Source organism: Hordeum vulgare, chromosome 7H, assembly GCF_904849725.1.
Source record: "Hordeum vulgare subsp. vulgare chromosome 7H, MorexV3_pseudomolecules_assembly, whole genome shotgun sequence".
In the NCBI taxonomy this organism is placed as follows: Eukaryota; Viridiplantae; Streptophyta; class Magnoliopsida; order Poales; family Poaceae; genus Hordeum; species Hordeum vulgare.
The window spans coordinates 596,275,664-596,301,849 of NC_058524.1; the positions used below are offsets into that span (position 1 = coordinate 596,275,664).

A 26,186-nucleotide genomic window follows, 5' to 3' on the forward strand; every position below is an offset into this window, starting at 1 on the left:
AGCACCACCATTTGTGAGAGCATTGTTCCTGGTCTATTTTTCAGTGAAGTCGTAGAGGCATTTCATCATACATTTGTTCCTCGTTCGTAAGCTTAGCTAAAAAGCTTATGCAATCACATGGAAGATGGTGTGTTCGCTTCTCACATGACACGGTATTGAAGACTCCACTGTTTTCACATCTCTTAGTGCAAGTATGTGGTTCCCATAATGGCCGGAGCTTGGGGAAACAAAATTGTATCTCGTCGAAGTCATGCCAATGACGTGGCTGAAGCGAGAATGAGAAGACACAAAGGAGCTACAAGGACTTTTGAAGTTCTCATCACACACACACATACACAAAGGGTTTTCATACTCGTTGATGGTCTAGTCATCGTAAGGTCTTGTGTTAAGTCTCAAAACGAGTGCAACCCTCATGCTTAATTCTTAGTTTTGTCTAGTCATTAATAAGTTCATTATTTTTATTTTTTACCCCATAAAGAAAATAAAATAGTTACCTGGTTACCTATATGATTCTTATAATAGTATCCTTTCTTATACGTATCTCACAAGGACTATAATGTTTATACTGAACTTGTTTACTTACTCATAACTAATTATGCCACCAATATTTGTTGATTTTTATTTTCCATGTAATTTTAACGTTCTACATTACAAAATACATTATCATGTAAATGAAATTGTATTTTTACAACAATTATTTTGAGATGACTAAAGTATATTTTCTTACAATGGACTTTGACCCTCAATCTATGTAGACCAAGTGTATCATGTTAACAAATTAATCTATGCTCGTTATTTTACTTTAGTGTGTTGTGTGCTCTGTTTTGGTTACCGCGCGAGAAAAACGAGTACCGAGCGGTTACCGAGTTTCTCGCTACCCTCCGGTAGATGGGCTTCTGGAGCAAATAAATTCAGCCTGTTTTAAAAAAAACTGGCCCAGCGAGAGCCCGAGAACCACGGGCTGCGCCTCGCAGTCGCTACTCACACAGCCAAGTACAAACCCTAGAACCCCAAAACACCAGTCTCTCTCGTCTTCTCTCCCTGAACCACTTCCCAAAAAAACTTGGCGGCGGCGGCGGCGGCGGTGACTGCGACTCCGGCGCCCAATCCACCCCTTGGCTTCCTGTCCAGCTACAACACGACCGTGCTCTCCGTCATGGCCGGTGTTGCAAGGGGGATGGGGCGGGGTGATGGCGATGGACCTAGCCAACATCGAACTGTTGGAATGGTTGTCGTCGCCGGTGTTCATGGTGCAGGTCATGCGTCTATCACCATTGGTCAAGGCAGAGGGGGTGTGTTCGTTGATGACATACCAAGCAGATCTGGAGGCAGAGGTCACGGAAGTGGCAGTGCGACCATCTATTCATCAAGAGGAGGACAATCCTCAGAATTCGTGGACGACATCAATCGGTGCAGATATGCCACCGGCGCGGCTCGTCATGGTGGCATATACAGAGGCCCGGATGTTCCATTGCCGATTCCAACACCAAAGAAAGGTTATTTCTTCAGTTTTTAAGATGTGTTTCATTTCACCAGTTCTAACTATTTGGTATATTTCTTCAGTTTGCAAAACAGTGAAGCCATGCTTAGTTATAGTTGTTACCCTGCGTGCTAAATCACGTGTTGCTTGAGCTCTTTTAGGTACTCTTACACAGCTTAAATGTGCCTACTTCAGCAATCCAATATGGGGATTTTTATAGAGTACACTATTACAGGTTAAATAAAAATAGAAGTCCCCTAAAATATTAGAAGTTATAATTATGCAGGCATATAAAACTTCCTGAATTTTATCTGTAATTTTCTATACATAGTGCATTCATTTTGCTTTGAATCAAATGTTATCCAAATAACATGCATAATCATTACATATGCTTTTGTATTTTTGTTGAAGGTGATGCAAATGATGTATCAAATATATGGTGTCATGGGAAATCATTGGAAGGAAATGCATGGCCTTGTTCATATTGTGGGACTGTTAAACTTGGTGGGAGTGCAACCGGATTCAAGATGCATCTAGCTGGACTGGGGCCTGAGTGTTACTCTTGCCTGAGTGCGCCTCATCATGTAGTGGCTGTTTTTCGGAAAGACATTCCAGAGGGAATAGATAGGAGAAGGAAGTCCAAAGAAGGAAAGAAAAGAGTAGTAAATGAGGTCAACCATCTGAATAATCAAGGTGCATGAATACATATTGATTGTGAAGATGAGGACATTGAATACTACGGCAGACCCTACAAAGTTCATTACGTTAAGATCAGCGAAGAACCAGTGGTGGTAAATCATCTGTAGGCAGCTCAGGTGGTGTCAAAGACTTCTTTGATGTTGATTTGGCATATAGCAAGACTAGGACGCAACATACAATGGAGGTGTGTATTAACAAGATGGAATATGAATCAAGGATTGGGAAGGCTTGGGCCAAATGGTTTCATACTAATGACATCCCTGGACACAAAGCCAATTGTCCATACTTTATAGGAGCCGTGAAATTGACTCAAGACCTTGGCAAAGGGGTGCCTACCCCTAAGGGCATAGATATTGATTGACTTTATTTGAATTCCAACTATGAAGAGTTGCAGCAGTATGTGGCTAATTTCAAAGAAGATTGGCCCACATATGGTGTTACTATCATGTAAGTTTCATGGACTGGTCCTTCTCGAATGATCATTATAAACTTTATGGTGTTCTCCAATGGGCGTATGTATTTCCACAAATCTGTTAATGCCACTGGACACATGCAAAATTCTAAGTTTGTGTATGAGCACATCAAAGAAGTGATCGAAGAGATAGGACATGAACATGTCGTCCAACTTGTGACCGACAATGGCTCTAACTTTAAGAAAGCATGTCTTGATCTTGTTGCTGATTTCCCACACATCACATGGCAGCCATGTGCGGCTCACACGATTAACCTCATGTTAAAGGAGATGGGATGTTTTCCTGAGATTAATACAATGATCAACAGTTGTAAGAGAATCTGTAAATTCATGTAAAATCATTCAACTTTGCATGCTGAAATGCAGAAGCACATAGGTGGAGAGTTGGTGCAATCGAATGCCACAAGGTTTGGAACTAACTTCATGTTCCTAGAAAGCTTTTGGGATAAGCAAGAGAAATTCAAGGTGTGGATGACATCTCTAGAGTGGAAAAATAGCTCTTGGAGTTCCGAGGTTGATTATGACTACACATATGATTGTTTGAAAAGTAGGAAATGGTGGGATGGCGTGAAGATGGTGTTAGATGTAATCGGTCCAATATATACAATACTTCGATATGCTGATTCACAGAAGCTTGGATCACTTTCTGGATTCATGACAAGGATGATACATGCTAGGCATCACTTGAGTTCTTCTTTTCCTGAAGAATCTCTAGACAAATAAAAGTACCTAAAGGTGGTCGACAAAAGAGTTGATCATTCATACTAAAATACATTGATGGTTGTAGGTAATGGTTCTTGTTGTCATAGTGTTGTTATTCCTGCTGCCATAGTATTGTCGCTGTCATATAGTTCTATGTAACATGCTAATTATTCTAATTCTTGCTGCCCTGCTACCTATCCATTCTACAGCCGGTGTTCTTGACCTGGAAGGGCACTACAAGTATAACTTGGGAACAAATCTATCACACAAGAGGGCACTCAATGCAGCACTTAGGAAGTTGGCTAGTCCTTTAAAGTTCATTCAAATGATTCCTGAAGTTGACATGTATACCAATACAAGAGGGGCTTTCGAAGCATGCTCCCTCGTACTGCGGCCAGCCAAGTGACCCCAATTCAGTGGTGGGAAACATTTGGAGATAGTGCACCAATGCTTCAGAAGTATGCTATTCGGATTGTCTCTCAATGCACCTCTTCAAGCGGCTGTTTTTAAAAGGCTACACAAGTTGGTTTATTGCCACTACAACCTTGGGCTGCGAATCCGCTTAATTCTTGGTGACACAAAAGAGAAAGAGGTTGATCCTTGTGCATTGTTGATGAATATCTCACTCTATGACCATGATAATGAAATCATGGGTTGGTTGGGGCCAACGGATGATTCCCGGACTTCAATGGATGAGAACAATGACTACGATGGTGATGCCTTCAATCCGGTTGTCTTAGAGGTGGGGTTGGGACAAGAAAATAGTTCTAGAGGAAGTAGGCTGGATGCTGTTGAGGAAGATGAGGAAGAGGTGGAAGAGGAGGAGGAGGAGGAGGAGGAAGAAGAAGAAGGTGATTTCCCTTTAGTTTATATCAACACTATATGAATTTATTTATGTGGTTCAAGTGCTAACTAGTGATTTTTATAGCTAATAATGATGTGATGCTTTCCAGCAACAATGAACCATTGCGGAAGTCTACTAGGAAGAGGAGGAAGAGGACGGTAATGATCAAGTGTTAACTTCAATTGTTTGCTTGCTGCCATCCAAAATTTTGTTTGCTTGCTACCTTCTAATGACATGCATCCATATATTCTATTTTGTGAACAAATACAATACTCAAATCTGTTTGCTAACAAGTTGGCAATGAATTTGCTCACTTGCAGCTTGATTCACTCTAAGAGTTGAGGAAGGAGACTTGCAAGTCTAAAAAGAACCGAATGGTCTATTTATTTCTTGTTGCTATGGACCGAATTGATGTTTGTGGGAGTGGACTGAATTTATTTTGTTTTGGGACTGTAATATGTATTGCAGACTGAATTTATTTTATTGTTGGATTGCTATGTGTCTTTTTTATGTGAACTTTAAACCTGAAGTTTAGTCTAAAAAATCTGAACTATGTTTCTGTTGGTCATTATGTTGACATGTCTCTTGTTCGCAGCATCTATATGTTGTGTTCTTTAATCTGTAATATGTTGATATGTGTCTTTTTATGTGAACAATTTCAAGTTTGTTCGTCTCTTAGGTATAGCCTGTGTTGCTATATATGCTGTGTAAGTGAATATATGATACAAATACAGTAGCCGTGCTGTCGAAAATTCATTTTTTTTTTTTTTTGGTCCCAAAAATTTGAATTCAAATTTTAAAATAAATTTTCGCCCGAAATTTGCTGGGAAATTCGTGGTAACCGTGGTATCCGCATTTCCCAGTGACCCACGAGAAAAAAGACCTCCTCGGTAACCAAAAAATTGGCTGTGTGTGTCCTTATTCACTATACTTACATATCCCTGGTAACTGGGCAGAGAGTGTTCAAGAGTGTAGTTGCGCCGTGACAAACAGCCTGACGGAGTTCTCCACGTCCAGTTGGGCACTCCACGTGCTAACCAGGTTGACCTTCCATGAATCACTCCATTTATATGTTTTTTTCTTCTAAAAAACGCGTTATATTTACTTAATCTGCTGAGATCGCCTTACACAATAAGCTCCATGGAAGTTGGCATGTCCATCTCAAGCAAGAAAATTAATTAGACATAGTTACACTAACACATCATGTCATTCTTTCTAGCCGCCTCTAACAACAAAATAAAGGGGTGGTACGGACGTCCATGTCGTCCTTGATCTGCAACTGCTAGTGCTCACAGAAGAGTTGTTGTTGGTAGTACACATCGCAAATCACTGTAACCAATTAGGGCTAGCTGGACAAGATGAGCGTCCACACCTGTTCCCACTTCACCGTTTGCCTTTGCCTGCATATACATCGATCAGTCCTTGTCAACACCGACGGTTGGCTGATATATGCAGGTTGCACCTACAACAGTACACCTATCCTAGCTATGGATCGGATCATATCCTAGTTTTTTTGTGGTTTAGTTGGATCACATCCTAGCTGATCGTATATACCAAGAGTATCACGAAATATATATTTTTTGCAATCCTATATAGCTATAGATATCGGATCATATCTAGTGTTTTTATTGTTTTGACGGGATCATATCCTACTTGATCGTATATACCAAGGGTATCAAGAAAGACGCAATGAGATCGGATCTTGGTGGCTCTGATAATCAAGTTCATTTTCTTAATTGGATAATAGTCAAGAACTTCACTATAAATTGCTGGAAATGGACACCGATTGCCTTTTTAGGGCTTGGCTAATTATTCGTATGCGTTGATGCAATAATACGTAGGGATACGACCATCACTTTCTAATAGCTTAGTAGCTTTGTTGATTTTCCTGGGTTGACTTATATATTAATGGGGATACGCTGAAAGGGAAACGCATGCTAGCTGATTAGTCCAGAGAAGTTACTTGGTTTCAACAAAGGCAGCAAGCCCTCTTTATTAAACTAGCATCCATGTAGAGCAAGCAAAAGTTGACAGTTCGTACCACGGCACCTTTCTGCCACATCATGGCTGCCATTTATGCGATCCGAGATAATTTTCTTCTGGTTTTTGTCTACCTAAACACGCATACGATAACTTGTATGCGTTGATCTTGTATAAACAATGCTGAAACGCCTAAAAAATATTAATCCATGGTTGCACGTGCATACATGAAATTGCTACTGAGCTTCATGTTAGCTTCCAACGCTTCTTTTAACTTCGAGGATAAGTTTTAGAAGTCACTGTTAAACGTAGTAACGTTACAGAAAATTCACGTTCGGTCGTGGAACGCGACATCTGCGTTTATAAAATGTGGAAAGAGGAAAGGGACATGTACACATGTCTAAGGATGTGGCTGCCTTGCCTACCATATATATATATATATGTACCGTCTTCTTCCAACCATGGAGGTGCATGTCATCTTCCATCAAGAACTTGGACTTGCCCAATGACAGCGAAGGGAACTCCTCGATAGGAAGCCAAAGGACCACATGACGGGTGATGTGGATGAAGCTGAAATGTCACTGAAAATATGTAAACTCCATTGCGGTACATCCAAACGTAATACATATGATTGTTATTTGGGATTCACAAGCTCACATGAAGCAACATAAAATTTAGACTGCAATTTGATTGGCCAAATGATTACAAGGGGGCTATCGATCTTTCACGCAGTTCTTTATGCAGTTATCTGGAAGTTATGTAAAATAGACAAATCAAGGGCTAAAAGGCTACATATTATTTCACATGTGTTCTTTATGAATGAAAATAATTTCAGGATTGCTCACCATGTCTGTTCCTCATGTGTGCTTTATGAAAGTTCAACTAATGAGTGATATGGTGCATCACTATAGCCTAGATAATTTGATTTCAACCGAGGCAAAAAGCCTCTTTGTTTAAAGGGCGAAGAAGCAAATTGATCGTACCAAGAGCATCTCCAAAATTAGGCCTAAAAACGCAGTCATGCCCAAAAGCCTATTTTTTTTCATTTGGGGCAAATGCGGCCAACAACAACCCTATAGCTATATGGCGACCAAAAATATTTAGTTTCTACCAAAAATATGCTATAGTGATGCATATTTGAATAACCGCTAGCATTTGATCAAAAAGTGTTGCGGCGGGAGCCCCAACCACCCGAACTAAGCATTCATCGCCGTCGACCCTCTCCATCCTACCTCGGCGTCAGTCAATCCTCAACACTTATGATTCTCGCCAGTCTCATCACTCCCCCGGCCACCAGCACCCCCATTATATGTTCCTGTCAGTCCGAAGGCCCGTTCCTGACTCCGGTTGTTCTACCACCACTCCGTCGGTGCAAATGGTGGCCACATCACCATCGTCGGTCGTCGAGGTCGATTAGCGACTAGGAGACATTCAATGGCAGTCGTGACCATCGTTGATTCCATGTTCTGTTTGAAGCTCTTGGTGCTCTCGTGACGTGCCAGCGTCAACTTTGTCACACCCCAGCCTCCGCTCCACCCCCTAGTCCCTCGCAACGCCTTTCCTTTTTTCAAAAAGGAGAACTTTATATTACTTAAAAGATTAAACATTACACCCGGCCTCTACATAACTAAGATGCACGCAGCCAAACAAGATCCTCTCACGCAAACGAAAAATAAAAGGAGAAATACGAAGAGACATGTAGAGTTCGTATAGCACCTAAAGTATAGGGGGACAATCCTAAGATCATGTTGCCACCCATGTTGGGTAAAAATATCCTTCCTCCTAGCCTCCAATCGTGTACTCACCTCCGTAAACAGGTCTCGATTCTCCACACATTCTAGAGAGGACCATAAACGAAGAGTCCCGATACATCTATAGATAATCTGCATAGGAGAAATAATTTTATTGTTAAATACCTTATCATTTCTACATAGCCAAAGCGACCAAATAACGGTAAGCGCTCCCACCCCGAGAAGAGGTCTAAACCTGTGATCAATTTCATGTAGCCAGTTGCCAAATACATTAACAACACTACAGGAAGGACACAAGCCAGAAGCTATTTGGATGATTGACCATATAGAATGAGCCAATTTGCATTGGAAGAATTAATGTTTTATTGTCTCATCATGTTGATAAAATATATATTGCGTACTTCCATGTCAATTCCTCTTAATAAGTTTATCTTTAGTAAGAATTACTCCGCAACGAAGATACCATGCAAAGATTTTATTCTTAAGAGATATCTTCATCGTCTAGATATTCTTGTTATTATCAACTAGCACATTAGACTCTATTAACGCTCTATACATTGACTGCACTGAGAATTTTCCATTTCCATGAAAGTTGCATCAAAATACATCAGACAAATGTGAGAATTGCAGGATATTTCACGATTCAAGTCTGGTTGCAATTAAATCTCTTCTGAACAGCAGTGTCGTCGACGTCGCATCCCTTTTTGGAGGTGCTGCTGTTGGGGAACGTCGCATGGGAAACAAAAATTTTCCTACGCGCACCAAGACCTATCATGGCGATGTCCATCTACGAGAGGGGATATTCGATCTACGTACCCTTGTAGATCACACAGCAGAAGCAATAAGAAATGCGGTTGATGTAGTGGAACGTCCTCACGTCCCTCGATCCGCCCCGCGAACCGTCCCGCCAACCGTCCCACGATCTAGTGCCGAACGGACGGCACCTCCGCGTTCAGCACACGTACAGCTCGACGATGATCTCGGCCTTCTTGATCCAGCAAGAGAGACGGAGAGGTAGATGAGTTCTCCGGCAGCGTGACGGTGCTCCGGAGGTTGGTGGTGATCTAATCTCAGCAGGGCTCCGCCCGAGCTCCGCAGAAACGCGATCTAGAGGTAAAACCGTGGAGGTATGTGGTCGGGCTGCCGTGGCAAAGTTCTCTCAAATCAGCCCTAAAACCTCCGTATATATAGGTGGGAGAGGGGGGCCTTGCCTTGGGGCTCAAGGAGCCCCAAGGGGTTCGGCCGAGCCAAGGGGGGGAGTCCTCCCCTTCCAAACCGAATCCAACTAGGTTTGGAAGGTGGAGTCCTTCCCCCTTTTCCCACCTCCCTTTTTTTTTTCCTTTTCCTCTTTGATTTTCTTCCTATGGCGCATAGAGCCTTCTTGGGCTGTCCCACCAGCCCACCAAGGGCTGGTGCGCCACCCCCAAGGCCTATGGGCTTCCCCGGAGTGGGTTGCCCCCCCCCCCGGTGAACACCCGGAACCCATTCGTCATTCCCGGTAACTCCGAAAACTTTCCGGTAATCAAATGAGGTCATCCTATATATCAATCTTCGTTTCCGGACCATTCCGGAAACCCTCATGACGTCCGTGATCTCATCCGGGACTCCGAACAACATTCGGTAACCAACCATATAACTCAAATACGCATAAAACAACGTCTAACCTTAAGTGTGCAGACCGTGCGGGTTCAAGAACTATGCAGACATGACCCGAGTGACTCCTCGGTCAATATCCAATAGCGGGACCTGGATGCCCATATTGGATCCCACATATTCTACGAAGATCTTATCGTTTGAACCTCAGCGCCAAGGATTCATATAATCCCGTATGTCATTCCCTTTGTCCTTTGGTATGTTACTTGCCCGAGATTCGATCGTCAGTATCCGCATACCTATTTCAATCTCATTTACCGGCAAGTCTCTTTACTCGTTCCGTAATACAAGATCGCGCAACTTACACTAAGTCACTTTGCTTGCAAGGCTTGTGTGTGATGTTGTATTACCGAGTGGGCCCCGAGATACCTCTCCGTCACACGGAGTGACAAATCCCAATCTCGATCCATACTAACTCAAAGAACACCTTCGGAGATACCTGTAGAGCATCTTTATAGTCACCTAGTTACGTTGCGACGTTTGATACACACAAAGCATTCCTCCGGTGTCAGTGAGTTATATGATCTCATGGTCATAGGAACAAATACTTGACACGCAGAAAACAGTAGCAACAAAATGACACGATCAACATGCTACGTCTATTAGTTTGGGTCTAGTCCATCACGTGATTCTCCTAATGACGTGATCCAGTTATCAAGCAACAACACCTTCTTCATAATCAGAAGACTCTGACTGTCTTTGATCAACTGGCTAGCCAACTAGAGGCTTGCTAGGGACAGTGTTTTGTCTATGTATCCACACATGTAAAAAAGTCTTCATTCAATACAATTATAGCATGGATAATAAACGATTATCTTGATACAGGAATTATAATATTAACTATATTTATTATTGCCTCTAGGGCATAATTCCAACAGTCTCCCACTTGCACTAGAGTCAATAATCTAGCCCTCACATCATCATGCGAATTACATTGTAATAAATCTAACACCCATACAGTTCTGGTGTTGATCATGCTTTGCCCGTGGAAGAGGTTTAGTCAGCGGGTCTGCTACATTCAGATCCGTGTGCACTTTGCATATATTTACGTCCTCCCCTTCGACGTAGTCGCGGATGAGGTTAAAGCGTCGTTTGATGTGTCTGGTCTTCTTGTCAAACCGCGGTTCCTTTGCTAAGGCAATGGCACCCGTGTTGTCACAGAACAAGGTTATTGGATTCAGTGCGCTCGGCACAACTCCAAGATCCGTCATGAACTGCTTCATCCAGACACCCTCCTTAGCCGCCTCCGAGGCAGCCATGTACTCCGCTTCACATGTAGAATCTGCTACGACGCTTTGCTTGGAACTGCACCAGCTTACCGCACCCCCATTAAGAATAAATACGTATCCGGTCTGCGACTTAGAGTCGTCCGGATCTGTGTTAAAGCTTGCATCGACGTAACCCTTTACGGCGAGCTCTTCGTCACCTCCATACACGAGAAACATCTCCTTAGTCCTTTTCAGGTACTTCAGGATATTCTTGACCGCCGTCCAGTGATCCACTCCTGGATTACTCTGAAACCTGCCTGCCATACTTATGGCCAGGCTAACGTCCGGTCTAGTGCACAGCATTGCATACATGATAGAACCTATGGCTGAAGCATAGGGGACGGTGCTCATATGCTCTCTATCCTTATCAGTTGCTGGGCACTGAGTCTTACTCAATCTCGTACCTTGTAAAACTGGCAAGAACCCTTTCTTGGACTGTTCCATTTTGAACCTCTTCAAAACTTTATCAAGGTATGTGCTTTGTGAAAGTCCTATCACGCGTTTTGATCTATCCATGTAGATCTTAATGCCTAGAATGTAAGCAGCTTCTCCTAGGTCCTTCATAGAGAAACTTTTATTCAAGTAATCCTTTATGCTCTCCAAAAACTCTACGTTGTTTCCAATCAGCAATATGTCATCCACATATAATATTAGAAACGCCACAGAGCTCCCACTCACTTTCTTGTAAATACAAGATTCTCCAACCACTTGTATAAACCCAAATGCTTTGATCACCTCATCAAAGCGTTTGTTCCAACTCCGAGATGCTTGCACCAGTCCATAAATGGATCGCTGGAGCTTGCACACCTTGTTAGCATTCTTAGGATCGACAAAACCTTAGGGTTGCATCATATACAACTCTTGCTTAAGGAAACCGTTAAGGAACGCCATTTTGACATCCATCTGCCAGATTTCATAATCGAAAAATGCAGCTATTGCTAACATGATTCTGACGGACTTAAGCATCGCTACGGGTGAGAATGTCTCATCGTAGTCAACTCCTTGAACTTGTGAAAAACCCTTTGCCACAAGTCAAGCTTTATAAACGGTCACATTTCCGTCAGCGTCCGTCTTCTTCTTAAAGATCCATTTGTTCTGAATAGCCTTGCGGCCCTCAGGTAGTTCTTCCAAAGTCCACACTTTGTTCTCATGCATGGATCCTATCTCGGACTTCATGGCCTCTAGCCATTTGTTGGAATCTGGGCCCACCATTGCTTCTTCATAATTTGCAAGTTCATTGTTGTCTAACAACATGATTGACAAAACGGGATTACCGTACCACTCAGGAGCAGCACGTGGTCTCGTCGACCTGCGTGGTTCGACAGGAACTTGAACCGGAGTTTTTAGAAACAAACACTTTGCCCTCGGATTTGAGATAGAAGGTGTACCCAATTGTCTCTTTTGGGTAGCCTATGAATATGCACTTTTCCGCTTTGGGTTCCAGCTTTTCAGGCTGAAGCTTTTTGACATAAGCATCACATCCCCAAACTTTAAGAAACGACAACTTTGGCCTTTTGCCATACCACAGTTCGTATGGTGTCGTCTCAACGGATTTTGATGGTGCCCTATTTAAAGTGAATGCAGCTGTGTCTAATGCATAACCCCAAAACGATAACGGCAAATCGGTAAGAGACATCATAGATCGCACCATCTCTAATAAAGTACGATTACGACGTTCAGACACACCATTACGCTGTAGTGTTCCAGGCGGTGTCAACTGTGAAACAATTCCACATTGTCTTAAGTGAGCACCAAACTCGAAACTCAGATATTCACCCCCACGATCAGACCGTAGGAACTTGATCTTCTTGTTACGATGATTTTCAACTTCACCCTGAAATTGCTTGAACTTTTCAAATGTTTCAGACTTGTGCTTCATTAAGTAGACATAACCATATCTACTCAAATCGTCAGTGAAGGTGAGAAAATAACGATATCCGCCGCGTGCCTCTACGCTCATCGGACCGCACACATCGGTATGTATGATTTCCAACAAGTCACTGGCACGCTCTATTGTTCCGGAGAACGGAGTTTTAGTCATCTTGCCCATGAGGCATGGTTCGCACGTGTCAAGTGAATCAAAGTCAAGTGACTCCAAAAGTCCATCGGCATGGAGTTTCTTCATGCGCTTTACACCAATATGACCTAAGCGGCAGTGCCACAAAAATATGGCGCTATCATTGTTAACTCTAACTCTTTTGGTCTCAATGTTATGTATATGTGTATCACTATCAAGATTCAATATGAACAATCCTCTCACATTGGGTGCATGACCATAAAAGATGTTACTCATAGAAATAGAACAACCATTATTCTCTGACTTAAAAGAGTAACCGTCTCGCAATAAACAAGATCCAGATATAATGTTCATGCTCAACGCAGGCACTAAATAACAATTATTCAAGTTCATAACTAATCCTGATGGTTACTGAAGTGAAACTGTGCCGACGGCGATTGCATCAACCTTGGAACCATTTCCTACGCGCATCGTCACTTCATCTTTTGCCAGCCTTCGTCTATTCCGCAGTTCCTGTTTCGAGTTGCAAATATGAGCAACAGAACCGGTATCGAATACCCAGGCACTACTACGAGAGCCGGTTAAGTACACATCAATAACATGTATATCAAATATACCTTATTTTTCTTTGGCCGCCTTCTTATCAGCCAGATACTTGGGGCAGTTGCGCTTCCAGTGACCCATACCCTTGCAATAGTAGCACTCTGTTTCAGGCTTAGGTCCAGCTTTGGGTTTCTTCGTTGGATTGGCAACAGGCTTGCCGCTCTTCTTTGAATTACCCTTCTTGCCTTTTCCGTTTCTCTTGAAACTAGTGGTCTTATTCACCATCAACACTTGATGCTCTTTACGGAGTTCAGACTCTGCGACTTTCAGCATCGCAAACAACTCGCCGGGTGACTTGTTCATCCCTTGCATGTTGTAGTTCAACACAAAGCCCTTATAGCTTGGCGGCAGTGATTGAAGGATTCTGTCAGTGATAGCCTCTTGCGGGTGTTCAATCCCTAGCTGTAACGCCCCAAGTGTAGAACCTACCCTTTTTGGACCTACTTCATGTGGGACCACCTTGTCAGAGATATGATGATGTCACGTGTGTCTATGATTTCCTGTGCCACCTTGTGTCCCTTGTATATCTTCCTTGCATGCATGCTTAGCATAACATATCATCTTGCCTCCTTGTCATTGTGATTTCACGTGCCTCTTATTTTTAGACTTATTTGGGTTGGAGTTTTCCTTTGTTTTCAGGTTAATTTAATCTGTTTGTCAATTAATGTTAGTTGCAAAAATATCATTTGGGTATTTTATAAATTTGGGTATAAATCCCTTGTGCCCAGGGGCATTTGTTTTTATTTCTTTTTAGGCCTTAGTATTTCTTGGTGTATTATTTTTCTGTGGTGGTATATATATATATATGAGAGGGCCAGGTTCGTTCTATTTTTTTCCCTTCTCCCTGGCATTTGAGGCCCAAATCCTCCTGGGCCCAAGTACCTCGCGCGAGCAGCCTGCTCGTCCACGTTGTCTTCCTCCCTCGACGTCACGCTGTACGAACAGCGCACCGCCGCCGATCTTCGCTTCCCCCGATCTGGTGGCTCCAAGCTCGCCTCCCGACACGTTATAAAGAGCCCCGGTCCTCCTCCTCCTCCCTAGGGGTTCCCTCTCCTTCTCCCCAGTGCCGCCACCTCCCTCCTTTCCTCTTCCCTCTCCTTGGTAAGCCTCTGTAGGAGTAGGAGCAGAGAGAGAGAGAGAACTCTCCGTCGTTGAACGCCGTCTTCCCGTCGTATCCGGCACCGGTGGCCATGTCCAGGGGCTCGGGGTGGTTCCCCGCGCTCCATTCCCGCCATCGCTGAGGTCGAGGAGCGACCTCAACGACGGCCAGGACCTCGTCATCGCCTCGGTCCAGGGGTTCTTCTTCCTCTTCTTCAGTAGCAGCAGCAGTTCGCCCCTCCCTCTCCGTCGTCTCGTCGCCGTGGGGTTCCCTCCTTCCTTCCCCAAGGTGAGGTGCCTTCCCCTTCCTTCGTCCTCCCTTCTCCCTCGTCGGCTCCGGCTAGCCGTAGTTGCTGCACTTCCGTGCCCGAGTTCGTGATGTGCGTGCGTTGTTGGGTGCGAGGCGAGTTCGCAGTAGCAGTAGAAGGGCGTGGCTAGCACCGCGCAGCAACAACAGGGTAGCGTCGGGGTAGACCCCAGTGGCGCAGTAGCAGCAGCAGCACGACGGGTAGCCGGTGACCTCCCTATCGCCATGCTACCATGTCGAGCGGTGCAGCAGCAGCAACACGACGGGTAGCCGGTGACCTTCCTGTCGCCGTGCTACCATGTCGAGCGGTGCAGCAGCAGCAGCACCTCCGGTGCAGTCCGGGAAGCCAAGGGGGCACCTTTTCCCGTGCTCAGGACGGGAATGGAATCCCTGGGTTCCCCGCGTCCCCCGCCGAGGGTCCCCCCTGCCGTAGATGGCCGAGAGAAGCGCCGCCAGCTCTCCCTTGTTCGGTCACCGGCGGGACACCTCCCTGCAGTAGAGAGGGCTCTTCTGTAATCAACAACCCGTTTCAGCCAGACGTCGTACTTAGCGCGGTGGCAAGTGCGTGGGATTGTCCTCCTGAGATCCAGGGTTTGAGTCCCAGCGGCGCAAGCCCCCTTTTTCTAATTTTTTTTCCTTTGTTTGCACCACAGTAACTGCAGTTAGCAGCAATACCAGGCAAACCCCTCTGTTCTGTCCAAAAATTGGCAAGAAGCAGGGTGGATTCGGCCTTGGGGTTTATCCAGGGGGTCCTGGGATCGAACCCCCCTTCCCCATTTTTTTTATTACATTCCTTTTGTTTGATCCTATTTTATTTCCTGTTTTAAGTGGGCTTGCTCTATAGCAAGTGAGGTAGGTGTTTTGGCTTAGCAGTAGTGTTCTTGACCTTAATGCTTTAACTAGTATAGGAAAGCATGCATGTATTTTGAGAGCACTTATGTTGAGTGTGTGTAAGAAGCAAGTGGATGTGTGTCTAGATGAGAGGTGTAGATATTTGCGAGGTAGTGTATGTGCATGTGTGTGTTCATTGGAGTGGTGTAGGTGTATTCTCATGGGGTTGGCCACATGTGAGTGTTAGGTATAGTGATGCTTCTTAGTAGATGGTCCTAGGAGCATATTAGATAGAGTAGATATAGCATGTGAAGATTCTTCTTTGTAGTAGGTTCTAGTAATCGTTGACTGCAATAGGTTGTGTGTGTGGGGGTAGTGTGTTGAAATGTGTGTGTGTGGACCTTCCCACCTTTGCAAGTGGTGCACCTCCTCATGTTTAATATGAGAGAGAGCATGTTGTGTGTGTGGGGTTGGCTTGTGAAAAGCATTGGTGTTGTTGATGGGCATGACACAAACATGGGGTTCAAACCCCCATGTCACTTTGTCATTGTGCACATGAACTCTACCTTAGTAGTAGTTGTCTTAGTAGGGTGTTTTATGGAGTTGCATTACAGTTTTGTTGAGAGTTTGGTCCTCGATTCCATGGTATAGGTGGAGCCCAAGGGCATGGGTTTTTGCGTGTTAATAGTAGGGGTTTTTCTTTACACCATAGTGGTGTCAATTACCTCTTGGTGTCATGTGTGTGCATACTATGCCTAGACAAAGTGGGCATGTGGCTGGAAAATTCCAGATTATTGAACTCTGAAAATTTCACTAAGTCTGGGATTCTGGAAACATTTTCTTCCCCTGTAGATGAGGATGTGCTGGTCATTCTATTGAGAACTAGCCTTAGTTCAGTACTAGGATTTTGAACCTGATATTGTTATGAAGCTTCCTGTCAATTTTCAAATCATTTGGAGTCCAGTAGCTTGTGTTTTGATTGCTGTCAAAAAGCTTCAGAACAGAGACAGAAACTCAGGTGCAGGAATTTTCACTAAGTCCCTGAGATCTGATGGTTTTGGGAAAGTTTGTGGCCTTGTATCTTCTAGAGTTTAATTCCTTTTGCTGTGATTCTTGCTGGTGCTTGTAGTGTTCTTGGTTGGCAACAGCCACATATATTATTTGTCATGTTTGGAGACCTATAGCTATGTTGCATGTAGCTCCCAAGTAGCTAAGATGCAGATTATGTAGTTTTGTCATTTTGATCAAAGTATGTGCTTAATTGATGTTGTGGTGTTCTACCTTGCTCCAATTCATTCATGTTGGGTTGTTACATGTCTTGGAAACCTGGGAATACCAGATTTGTGCCAATTGAGAGTGTGGTGTTGAATCTTTCACGTAGAGCTTTATATCTTGTTTTGTTGATTCCCGTTGATCCGTAGCTCCGTTTGCAATGTTCTTTATATGGTTTTGTACCGTTTTCACGAGCCGCATCTGTTCATGTCATTCTCATGCATGTCAAAATAGTTTAGTGTTCAGTTCTTTCCAGAAACTTGCAGTAGTTTATTTTGCTTGTGCTAGTGATAGAATAGTGGTGCATGTTCAAATTTCATCTCATGCATCATGTGATTGTTGCATATTGTGGTGCTGCTGTTAATTGGCTGTTATGTTTATGTTGGGTAGCACCGGGATCGGAGAACGAATACGTGGAGTCAGGAGAGTACGTGCAGGACGAACCAGAACCATTCCAAGCTGAGGATATCACAGGCAAGATGATATGACCTTGATTCCATCTCTAGACTTGTTATGTTAGTTTCGTTTCCATGCCATATTGCTCGCTGCCTACCACTGAAATTAAATTGCCTCTTCATATGCCATGAGCCCAAACACCGTACTCCTTCCTAGCAAACTTGTATGGCTAAGTAGGCTTGCTCAGCTACTAATGTTAGCGTTGCTAGTTGCAGGTGTTTTGAATCATGTGTTAACATGAGCTTGATATCATTATATTAAATCTTGTTATTTATTTAATGCACCTATATACTTGGTAAATGACGGGAGGCCTAGCCTTTTGCCGGGTGCTTTGTTCCATTATTGCCGCCTTAGTTTCCGGCTACCGGTGTTTGATTCCATAATGATCGCTCCTAACACATTCAGGGTTGTTATGGGGACCCCCTTGATAAATCGCGTAATGCTAAGGCTTGTCCGGCAGGACCCAACATTGGTACTAATTGCTAATCACCTAATAATAAACTGCATAGGGAATAGCTACCCCGAGGAATTTAATCAACAACCCGGGCCAGTGCTCCTCATGAGTGTTGGTCCCACCTGAGCGATGTCCGGGGCCCCACTGGTCACCCAAAGGTTTAGCCATCCCGACGTCTAGCTCATCTGTCGTGTCCTGAGACTGAGATACGCGGCTCTTATCAGGGTCGTCGACACGACGGGAGGTCCTGCTAGCCTTGTCTTACCTTAGCGGTATATCTTGCGTATAGGAATCCCAGTGAAGCTTTGGGTTCCCCCAGAGTTGAGGTTTTCCTCTAAGGAATCCGACGAGATCACGAGATTCGTGATAGAGGATCCCTTTGCGGCCTCTGTTCGTTTGTGATGGACTAGTTGGAGCACCCCTGCAGGGTTTAATCTTTCGGAAAGCCGTGCCCGCGGTTATGTGGCAACTTGGAATATTTTGTTAACATCCGGTTTTAGAGAACTTAAACATAAATAAGTAAAACTGCCAACTATGTGCGTAACCGTGACTGTCCCCTCGAAGATCCCTCTCCGATCGGGAACACGGTGGGGTTATGAATGCCGTAGGTAGGTGATCAGGATCAATTACTGATCAAGTAGCTCCGACCGTTAGTGTAGACCACCTTCCCTTATACTTTGCATAAGTTAGTCACTTATTCAAACATATGATGTTGCAGCCTGATACACTTTATCCCTACCTTACCCAATAACATGACTAGTTCTGGCACCAAGGTCTTAGATTGCTGAGTCCCCGTGGCTCACGGATTCCTCTGAAACTCCCAGCAGGTACAGGTACCCCAGAGACAGATGATCCCGACGGCACCCAGCTGGCGTGGCAGTACGACGAGGAGACATACCGCCTCTACGTGAACTATCCAGAGGACTGAGCCGTGGTCGTGATCGTAGGCCTGCAGCGGGTAGCATAGCATTTTCCTTGTTTTGTAGTCCGTACCGGAACTACCTTGTTTGTATCTGCGTTGTTCTCTGATTTTTTTAATAAGAAGACAGTTGAATCCCAAATTGTCTACTTGTAATATTATTTTGTGCTATGTTACTTGCTTGCGAAACGCTTAGATGCGCTTCTTTCCTATTCGGGGGCCTCGACCCCCAGATCGGAAAGGACCGCATCTTGGTCGTTACACTAGCTCAGCTAGACGGTTTGAGTACCCAGACATTTTGAGCACATGTTCACTGACAGACGAATTCTCCTCCATCTTGCAAGCATAGAATTTATCGGAGGTCTCATACCTCTCGATCCGGGCGTTCTTATGAAAGATAAACTTCAACTCATGGAACATCTCATATGCTCCATGACGCTCAAAGCGACGTTGAAGTCCCGGTTCTAAGCCATACAAGACTGCACATTGAACTATTGAGTAGTCCTCCTTACGTGCTAACCAAGCGTTCTTAACATCCTGATCAGCCGTAGCGGGTGGTTCATCTCCTAGCGCAGCATTAAGGACATAATCCTTCTTCCCAGCTTGTAAGATTAGCTTAAGATTACGAGCCCAGTCTACAAAGTTGCTTCCATCATCTTTCAACTTAGCTTTCTCTAGGAACGTATTAAAAATCAGGATGACTGTCGCGTGAGCCATGATCTACAACACAAATATATTCAAAGTAGACTTAGACTATGTTCAAGATAATTAGAGTTCAACTTAATCAAATTATATGCTAAACTCCCACTCAAAAAGTACATCTCTCTAGTCATTTGAGTGGTTCATGATCCACTTACACTATCCCAAGTCCGATCATCACGTGAGTCGAGAGTAGTTTCAGTGGTAAGCATCCCTATGCTAATCATATCAACTATATGATTCATGATCGACCTTTCGGTCTCATGTGTTCCGAGGCCATGTCTGCACATGCTAGGCTCGTCAAGCTTAACCCGAGTGTTCCGCGTGCGCAACTGTTTTGCACCCGTTGTATGTGAACGTTGAGTCTATCACACCCGATCATCACGTGGTGTCTCGAAACGACGAACTGTAGCAACGGTGCACAGTCGGGGAGAACACAATTTCGTCTTGAAATTTTAGTGAGAGATCACCTCATAATGCTACCGTCGTTCTAAGCAAAATAAGGTGCATAAAAGGATTAACATCACATGCAATTCATAAGTGACATGATATGGCCATCATCACGTGCTTCTTGATCTCCATCACCAAAGCACCGGCACGATCTACTTGTTACCGGCGCCACACCATGATCATCCATCAACGTGTTGCCATCGAGGTTGTCGTGCTACTTATGCTATTACTACTAAAGCTACATCCTAGCAAAATAGTAAACGCATCTGCAAGCACATATGTTAGTATAAAGACAACCCTATGGCTCCTGCCGGTTGCCGTACCATCGACGTGCAAGTCGATATTTCTATTACAACATGATCATCTCATACATCCAATATATCACATCACATCGTTGGCCATATCACATCACAATCATACCCTGCAAAAACAAGTTAGACGTCCTCTAATTTTGTTGTTGCATGTTTTACGTGGTGACCATGGGTATCTAGTAGGATCGCATCTTACTTACACAAACACCACAACGGAGATATATGAATTGCTATTTAACCTTATACAAGGATCTCCTCGGTCAAATCCGATTCAACTAAAGTTGGAGAAACCGACACTTGCCAGTCATCTTTGAGCAAGGGGGTTACTCGTAGCTATGAAACCAGTCTCTCGTAAGCGTACGAGTAATGTCGGTCCAAGCCGCTTCAATCCAACAATACCGCAGAATCAAGAAAAGACTAAGGAGGGCAGCAAAACGCACATCACCGCCCACAAAAACTTTTGTGTTCTACTCGAGAAGACATCTACGCATGAACCTAGCTCATGATGCCACTGTTGGGGAACGTCGCATGGGAAACAAAAATTTTCCTACGCGCATTGGAAGAATTAATGTTTTATTGTCTCATCATGTTGATAAAATATATAGTGCGTACTTCCATGTCAATTCCTCTTAATAAGTTTATCTTTAGTAAGAATTACTCCGCAACAAAGATACCATGCAAAGATTTTATTCTTAAGAGATATCTTCATCGTCTAGATATTCTTGTTATTATCAACTAGCACATTAGACTCTATTAACGCTCTATACATTGACTGCACTGAGAATTTTCCATTTCCATGAAAGTTGCATCAAAATACATCAGACAAATGTGACAATTGCAGGATATTTCACGATTCAAGTCTGGTTGCAATTAAATCTCTTCTGAATAGTAGTGTCGTCGACGTCGCATCCCTTTTTGGAGCTGCTGCTGTTGGGGAACGTCGCATGGGAAACAAAAGTTTTCCTACGCGCACGAAGACCTATCTTGGCGATGTCCATATACGAGAGGGGATATTCGATCTACGTACCCTTGTAGATCACACAGCAGAAGCGTTAAGAAACGCGGTTGATGTAGTGGAACGTCCTCACGTCCCTCGATCCGCCCCGCGAACCGTCCCGCGATCCGTCCCACGATCTAGTGCCGAACGGACGGCACCTCCGCGTTCAGCACACGTACAGCTCGACGATGATCTCGGCCTTCTTGATCCAGCAAGAGAGACGGAGAGGTAGATGAGTTCTCCGGCAGCGTGACGGCGCTCCGGAGGTTGGTGGTGATCTAATCTCAGCAGGGCTCCGCCCGAGCTCCGCATAAACGCGATCTAGAGGTAAAACCGTGGAGGTATGTGGTCGGGCTGCCGTGGCAAAGTTCTCTCAAATCAGCCCTAAAACCTCCGTATATATAGGTGGGAAAGGGGGGGCCTTGCCTTGGGGCTCAAGGAGCCCCAAGGGGTTCGGCCGAGCCAAGGGGGGGGGAGTCCTCCCCTTCCAAACCGAATCCAACTAGGTTTGGAAGGTGGAGTCCTTCCCCTTTTTCCCACCTCCCTTTTTTTTCCTTTTCCTCTTTGATTTTCTTCCTATGGCGCATAGAGCCTTCTTGGGCTGTCCCACCAGCCCACCAAGGGCTGGTGCACCACCCCCAAGGCCTATGGGCTTCCCCGGGGTGGGTTGCCCCCCCCCCCCCCCGGTGAACACCCGGAACCCATTCGTCATTCCCGATAACTCCGAAAACCTTCCGGTAATCAAATGAGGTCATCCTATATATCAATCTTCGTTTCCGGACCATTCCGGAAACCCTCGTGACGTCCGTGATCTCATCCGGGACTCCGAACAACATTCGGTAACCAACCATATAACTCAAATACGCATAAAACAACGTCTAACCTTAAGTGTGCAGACCCTGCGGGTTCGAGAACTATGCAGACATGACCCGAGTGACTCCTCGGTCAATATCCAATAGCGGGACCTGGATGCCCATATTGGATCCCACATATTCTACGAAGATCTTATCGTTTGAACCTCAGCGCCAAGGATTCATATAATTCCGTATGTCATTCCCTTTGTCCTTCGTTATGTTACTTGCCCGAGATTCGATCGTCAGTATCCGCATACCTATTTCAATCTCGTTTACCGGCAAGTCTCTTTACTCGTTCCGTAATACAAGATCGCGCAACTTACACTAAGTCACTTTGCTTGCAAGGCTTGTGTGTGATGTTGTATTACCGAGTGGGCCCCGAGATACCTTTTCGTCACACGGAGTGACAAATCCCAGTCTCGATCCATACTAACTCAACGAACACCTTCGGAGATACCTGTAGAGCATCTTTATAGTCACCCAGTTACGTTGCGACGTTTGATACACACAAAGCATTCCTCCGGTGTCAGTGAGTTATATGATCTCATGGTCATAGGAACAAATACTTGACACGCAGAAAACAGTAGCAACAAAATGACACGATCAACATGCTACGTCTATTAGTTTGGGTCTAGTCCATCACGTGATTCTCCTAATGACGTGATCCAGTTATCAAGCAACAACACCTTCTTCATAATCAGAAGACCCTGACTATCTTTGATCAACTGGCTAGCCAACTAGAGGCTTGCTAGGGACAGTGTTTTGTCTATGTATCCACACATGTAAAAACGTCTTCATTCAATACAATTATAGCATGGATAATAAACGATTATCTTGATACAGGAATTATAATAATAACTATATTTATTATTGCCTCTAGGGCATAATTCCAACAGCTGCTTGGCACGCGGCGAATCGGAGCCTCGGGCTGTGGTGGTTTGTCTCCGGAAGACGCAGCGGTGGCTGATCATCCGCTCTTTGTTGAGCTAAAGATGTTGGCATTTGTTTTTGTTTTGTTTTTTGGGCTTGACGTACTGTTCGCCCCAACAATGATCTTTGTACGGTGTTGATTGGGAAAATCCTTTCTCGGTAATCTTTTCTGAACATCACATTTGATGGAAATGATTCCATTATCATGGTGAAAGTATCACTCTTGTGACACACAATGTTGTATTGAGCCGGATATTATTCCCGAGTGTGGAATCTACTAGCCATTTGTCCTTCCATAATCTAATTTTTGAGCCATCATTTTGAATAGCTAATCCGACCGAAATCAAAGCTCATACCTCCCGACCTGCCTAGCCTTATGACCACCCAGGCTAAAATTTGGTTTTTGTTCCTTTCGGCGACAATAAATCTTCTCACACGTCCAAACAAGGATCAAAAATATATATTTTCTCTCTCTCTCTCTCTAGAACCTAGCTCTCTCTAAGTTTTACTATAACAATAGGTTATTCAAGATTTTTGTTCAATACTTATGCATGGTCAAGAAGGTTAAATTTTGATTTGTTGGGGGCTTCTCAAAAAGAGGAAATCACCCTTCAAAGATTAGATTATGCTGCACAGGTGGCGTGCACACGGTATTCTTTAGTAAAAGGCGAAAGAATAGTTCGCTTTGTGCCCACCACGCAGCTGCCTTAGAGCATCTCTAGTAGTACCCTCAAACCTTAAATATTTAAAAATAACTGCTTTTTTATAGTTTGCGAGCAAAAAAACGTGTAGACTAGAACCCCTTAACCCTCAAAAAAATTGAAGGATCCAACCCTCAAACCCTCTTCCGACCTATAGAAGTTAGGGTTGGGGAGCAAAATCTACCCCAACCCTCAAAACGTTCCATCCTAGCGCGGGAGGGAAATTCCCCATCCCAACTACCTCCCGCGCCCACGCCGGCCGCCGCCGTCCCGCCCCCGGACACCTCCCCTCCACCTCTCGAGACGCCGCCGCTGTCCTCGTCGATCCACAGGAATATTTCATTATAAGGGTTGGGTTTGAGGGCTCTAGTCTTTGTTTTTGTTTTTCAACCCTTAAAGTGTTAAAAATGACCAATTCTCAACCCTTAAAACTGATTTTAGATTTAAGGATTTGAGGATTCTACTCGGCCTATATATATATATATATATGTTGCCGGGATGGTGAGCTCGTCTCTTCAGCGGGAGCGGTGTGGGACTAAATGCCAGCCCCTTTGAGAGTTCCGCTCCCGCATGGGCCTGCTAATGGCAATTGGTAACTAAAGCCTGTTGACCCGGCATTCAGGCTTGCAGCCCATGAATTACGGCCCAGTAATGATATCCCGTTTTGGCTCATTTCTTTCATTCGGTTTCTCACGCCACATAGCTTTTTTTTAGAGAAGGAGGTTAAACTCCCGGCCTCTGCATTAATGGATACATGCAACCATTTTATTAATTATTCCATAAATGTCTAACAAGAGTATACATCAATCCATCCAAAGCCACCATTCATACCTACAAACTCGATAATGTGGAATGCTCTCGCTCCACATATCTAAGACCGGTGTTATTTCTAATCCATCCGCATAACGTATCGGGAATAACAGTCGGTGCATCACACCTAAAACGCACACCTCACGCACACGTTTTACCAGCTGCCATCATCCTCGAACCACTGACCCATCTTCAGGAAAGAGATCCGCATCATCCTTGCCAGTCCAATCATCCGTCGACGCCACCACGGTGCCCAACGGCGCCACCGTCCTACGCTCATCCATCCAAATGGGAAGACTCCGGGAGATCTGTCGTGCGTAGCACCTGCCAACCAGGCATGACTCAGCGTAGCACCTGTCGGCCAGGCATGACTTGACAGCTCCACCGAAATTCCATGCAAGACGAAGCCGCTCCACCTCCTGCCTCAGTCTGCCAGCGCTGCTCCACAAACGATGCTCCCAAGAGAGAAACGGCACCGCAGTACCACCATCGTCCGATCTGGAAGACCGGATCCTAGGGTTTCCCCCGAAGCAGTGCCCACCACCAGCAACCGTTCAGCACCCACACAGTGCCCACCACCACTCAGCCCTCAAGGCGACGCCTTCAGGAAGGTCACGACGTCAAGGACGCCACCGCCACCTGCCGGAGTTAGGGTTTTCACCCGAGAGGCAAGGAAGGGAAACAGAGGAGGAGATGTATATCGACATCTCGAAAAAGAATAACGGCGCCCTTGAGCGTCGTCATCGGCGTGGCGGGCCTGGGCCAACCAAGGGGTTTCCCCCAATCTGAATCTCCTCCACCGGCTTCACCTGCAGGAAAGGCCCCGGCAACCACGCCGGCACCGCAAAGAATCCGCAGGAGAGAGGCCCACAGATCAGGACCTGGGGGCGCAGGTGGCGGTGCGGGCAGCGGCCGACGAAGGGGAACAACACACCTCCACAACGACGCTCTCAAGAAAGATAGCGGCATTCGCGAGCGTCGCCGTCGCGACTCCGATGAAGACTGGAGCAAGGATTTCTCCCGGAGCTGCGCTGGATATCCACCGCCACCGACCGCTAAGCATGGCCGCAACGCACCATCACAGCCAAGGCCAGTGCACCGCGCGCCCTGGACACATCTCGTGCCCAGCCGACCAGCACAGCCGCGCCCGGCTATCGCTCCCTACCACCAGGGCCGAGTGCCCCGCCAGATCCGGCCATGGAGCCCCGGATCCGCCCTCCGCCGCCGCGCATTGGCGAGACCACACCAGATCCCGCAACCGCCGAATCGGGGCGCCGCCGTCAGAGCCCGAGGGCCGACGCGAGGGGCCCCGCCGCCGCCATCCCCGCGGCGCGCGCGGCTTTGCCGGCGTCCCCTTCGGCAGCGGCGAAGCGGGAGTGGGGGCGGAGAGGGGGTCCGGTGGCGGCGCGCTGCGTGTCTCCAGATTCTGCAGCTTCTGTAGGTGGAGAACGCCGGGAGCCCTGGACGCGAGGGCGGCGGTCGGCGGCGGAGGCGACGCAAGGCAGATCTGGGAGGGGGGGGAGTGGGACGGAGGCTGGAGGAGCCGGGCCGGAGGCCGGCGGCCGGCAGGGGCAGGGGACGGCGGCGGCGGGAGCGGGCGGAACCCTAGGTCGCTCGCGCGGTCGTTG

At 45.5% G+C, this 26,186-nt stretch overlaps 1 non-coding gene across 1 annotated transcript; it reads right to left on the minus strand.

Annotated features, from left to right (window-relative positions):
* Positions 1 to 23,632: 23,632 nt before the first annotated feature.
* LOC123414356 lies at positions 23,633 to 23,751 on the minus strand. The gene has a single exon (XR_006614346.1). It is a non-coding gene; the product is annotated as a U5 spliceosomal RNA (small nuclear RNA).
* Positions 23,752 to 26,186: the final 2,435 nt, after the last annotated feature.